We start from the raw sequence: 4,573 nt of genomic DNA on the forward strand, positions 1-4,573 counted from the left end.
CCTCCTCCTCCTCCTCCTCCTCCTCCTCCTCCTCCTCCTCCTCCTCCTCCCTTGCTCTGTCAACTCGGTCCGGCAGCAAGAGGTAGGGGAGAGCGAGGCATTCCCTTGTTCGTACCTACAGGCTAAAGCTGAAGGGACAGTACCTTGGCATGAAGTGCAGGCAGACAGCTCTAGAATTTGGGTGGGAATCCAGCACCGTGGCAGGGAATGATAGGGAACGGTCGGTTTACAGAACGTCGGTCAGTGAGGTTTGGGTGACATAGGTGCCCTGCGATAGCCAGAAAAGGTAAACCCGCACCCTCACCCCGAGATCTCCCTGCGGCAATACTTTGCCTCCTGACCGGGAAAGATGCCTTTTCTGCGGCGGTGTCTATACAACTCGGAGTCCAGGAGTCAACTTTGCTTGCATTGACATTGCAGACTGCTTCATGGGACCTGCTGTATTTCAAAAAAAAAAAAAAAAAAAAAAATTGTTGCCCCAAGTGCTACAAAAACTGGAGGAGGAGGGATTGGGACTACTTGGGGAAGGAAAAGGAGGGAGATGGAGTTAGGCCAGAAATGAATTGCATCAAATGTAAAGCAACATCAGAGGTATGCTGGGGAAAGAAAAACCAAGCTGCAATTTTATGGTGGAAGAAGTTGGCTGGAGGTTTTCTCTCCATATTTTTTTCCTAGTTTTGAAGGAATAGCTAGGGGTGGGAGGGGATTGCTTTGGCTGTCAATTAAACTTTAAAATACTGAACAGTCTAATTCCTCGTGTCTTTCCACCAAATAGTCCCCTCCGTAAACCTGAATTACATTTACCCTTCCCCCTGGTGCTTTTTCGTCTTTTATCTGTGCAAAGACACCGTACATTTCAGTTCTAAGGGCACCAAAATCTAATGTATTAATGACTTGCAAAGTCATATTTTAAAAATATATATTTTACTTATCATGGGTGGCAGCAGCAACTTTACAGCACATATACATAAAGGGACGAATATCAAAAATCCAGAATTCCATCTCCTCCAAACTATGGCTTGATCACATTCATAACTAGGGCTAGGCCTTCCAAAATGACATTTTATCTTTACATTTACTTTACCTAAGGCACGTTTAAAATTGTACTGAAAGGTAGTAAAATGGTGTTTTCAGTCATGCCATTTAAACACGTCTCTCTCTCTCTCTCTCTCTCTCTCTCTCTTTTTTTTTTATCTTGCCAAAATGCTATAGTTTCACTTCTTGCAAAGGCAGACCACAGAATTTGATCTTTTGTTTACAAGGCCGGGGCAACAGTTGCAAGTTATCCTTCGCTTAGTCTTTCAGAGAACATTGCAAAGTGTTTGATTGACGTGGTGGACCAGAGAGTGTTTTGCTGGGTTATGTTTGCTTCTGACTGAAGAAAAATATTTGAAAAAGAATATGAATGTTCCTGTACCTTGCAGAGACCACGGGACTTAACAGGATAACCCTATGCAAGCCCCCTATGCAATTAGTTGGAGTAGGATTATACATTTCTTAATGGATCTGCTTCTGGAATGCCATAGAAAGGCTGAACCTTCAGCTCAATTTAGAGTGATTTCTGGAATAAACTAAAGATTACCATAACCTTCCTTTTTCATTTAGGAATACATTATTCCCTTTATAAAATCTATCAAGAAATCTTAATTCCATGTTCACTGGGAACTGGAGATGTGGGAGGGGGAAGGAGGAATTTTAATGGGAATAAAGTGCACATACTAATGGGAAAATTGTAAATAAAGAAATAAACAAAGGAGGCCTATAAAAATCAGTTCAAGGAATATTAATAACCCAGTGCTTTACAGGTCTGAGAAAATAAGAATGATTCCATTGCTTAATAATTTACTTAGCTCATCCGATATTTTGTACTCATCTTTTTTTCTAGTTTTCTGAGAGTTAAATGCAACTTTTTCATGTCATGCCTAATAGAAGTAATAGGATATCATTAGTAGTACTAGAATAATAAATAATATTAAATGTAAAGCAAATTATGATTCTATTATGTTTTTGTAAAGTTGGGTCATTCTAGCCTTGAAAATTATTCACTCTCTAAAATAACATTTATTCTTCTATTCAACGATTCACTTAGCCTTAATTGTCCTCAAAAAACAATTCAATACAACTCTGTGTGTGTGTGTATGTGTGTGTGTGTGTGTGTGTGTGTGTAACATTCTCTTCTTGCTCAAAACTCAATCTCCAAAAGGGAAATAATTTTTTATTTAATACAGTAACACTCTGATTGTGATTCTTCATGTTATAAATCAGTTAAGAGTTTCTTTTGGTCATTCTTTAACATATGAAAGCTTATCTTAGCTGTCACATCTGTTGGGGTTTTTTTAATGAGGTCATGCTTTACTAAGTTTTATGGCTAATTTGACACACTGAAATATAAGAAGGTCCAAGTGACTTGCCCAAGATCTTACAGTGAGTCAGTGCTGTAGCATAAAGTAATTAAATTTGGGCCCTATTTTGCTTCTTCCTTTGGGGTTCCAACATTAGGTTTTATATGAATGAATCAGAATGATACCACTAACACAAATTTTTCAAAGAGCAGTTATAAAAATCATTCTAATTCAGGAAGTAGATTCTTCTGGCTGACAGACTTTTCTTTGCCATGAACTCAGTTATTTCTAAAGTCAAACAGAATCTTGAAAGTTAATACAACCTCCCGATACTGAAGATAAACAGGAAAACTGGCATGGGAGCCAAGAGACCAGAATTCTAGTCCCAGCTTGGTCCCTAGCTAAGTGTGTGAGTTTGAAGTAATTTCACCTCTATGTGCTTCACTGTCCTCATCTCTTAAATGAAGTTATATGAGATAATCTCTAAAGTCTATTCTACCTTTAAAGATTCTTCAACTTCCTATGAATTTAGATTATAATTCAGTGAGGACTAAAAAGGTCCATATAACCAAGACATTTAAGTGGAACTGGTCTTGTGGAAATGTTTAAATGCAATAATGTTAAATGTTTAAAAACAGAATGCAAAGTAGTATGAACACAAAGAATTGAGCAATGTAAAAACACAATTTATAACACTCACAAAGTTCAGGAGGGGATATGGAGTAATGTCCAGCATACCCTCAATGGGCAAGATATGTTACAATCAAATCCTCCCTTAAAGTCACAAAACCATTCACTTGATCGACTACTTATAAGAATATGCCCAAAAGCAAAAGCAAAACAATCTCTGTCTTTAAGGAGCTTACATTCTACTGGGGGAATAATATGTATACAGATAGTAAATATAAAATATACTCAGAATAAATTCAAAGTAATTTGGGAAGGAAGTACCAATAATTGGGAGGATGCCTTTGAGATACTGTGGCATTGTAGATAGGTCACTGGCCTGAGAGTCAGGAAGATCTGAGTTTGAATACTACCTAAAATTATTAGCTAGGTGACTCAGAACAAATCATTTAACCCCTCTAGGCCTTAGTTCCCCATCTGAACTAGATGACCTCTAAGGTTCCTTCTAGCTCTAAATGTATGATCCTATTGGAAGGGACTCTCCCTACAATATAAGTAGCATTGCATTATTGCATTGCTGAAAGAAACTTTAGAGGTCATCTAGTATAGCCCAACCTCCTCACTGTGCAGACAAAGGACACTCAGAGTTTACATGACTTGCTTGCCTAGGGTCACACAACTAGTTTAGTGGCAAAGCCACTAGAACATCCAACTAATAATTCCCAGTCCATTGTTATTTTCACCTTAGCCCATTGCATCCCATTTTGTCATTAACTCTCTTGAAAATGTCATAAGACTGTCTATGAATGTAAGTACTGAATCAAGAGAACAATGAAAACAAAAAAAAAATATAGCAATGATTAGAACTACAACAAAATCAAACTGGCACTTGCCAGTCTAATGACATCTATCTCATATTTAAGGGACACCATTATCCTATGTACTGAGATAAGAACTTTGAGTTCATGTGCTACACAGAAATGGGTCTCCATATATTGTAAGAGGTCTTCGTGCAAAGGCTAGAGACCATTTGTTGGGGATTTCATGAGTGGACATTCTTGTTCAGGTATGGACTGAATTAAATGACCTCTAATTCTGTGTGTGTGTATTATATATGTACACACACACACATACATACACAAACACACACATATATATACACATTATTAAAAAGCATCTTCAAAATGTCATTTGTTGAGAATGGTCAATTAAGGAAGGGTCTCACACTGCTTTATTTATGAAGTAGTCTAATCAAATTTATTTTGTTATTTATTATAATTATCATTTTAATTTTATTATTGTAACAAAAATTATTACAGTAAATGATCAATTATTCATAGATGGATTATCCACAAGTTGGTTTCTCTGGCCTTCTGAGTTATCTCAGGGAATCCTTCTGAGTTATCTCAGGAAAAACACGTGAACTTAACACACATAATTAGTAAATTCAAAGTGCCCCCCCTCCAAATCCAAAGTGAAATATAACATTTTTATTACCCATTGTTTTCAATTATTTATACCACTGTTCTCCTTTCTGATACTTTGAATGATCTGTGATTTCATCTACATGGCTCCAGCTCCTAATCTCTTACAGATAGTCGTGG

This window comes from Vombatus ursinus, unplaced genomic scaffold, assembly GCF_900497805.2.
Source record: "Vombatus ursinus unplaced genomic scaffold, bare-nosed wombat genome assembly UNPS02014945.1, whole genome shotgun sequence".
In the NCBI taxonomy this organism is placed as follows: domain Eukaryota; kingdom Metazoa; phylum Chordata; class Mammalia; order Diprotodontia; family Vombatidae; genus Vombatus; species Vombatus ursinus.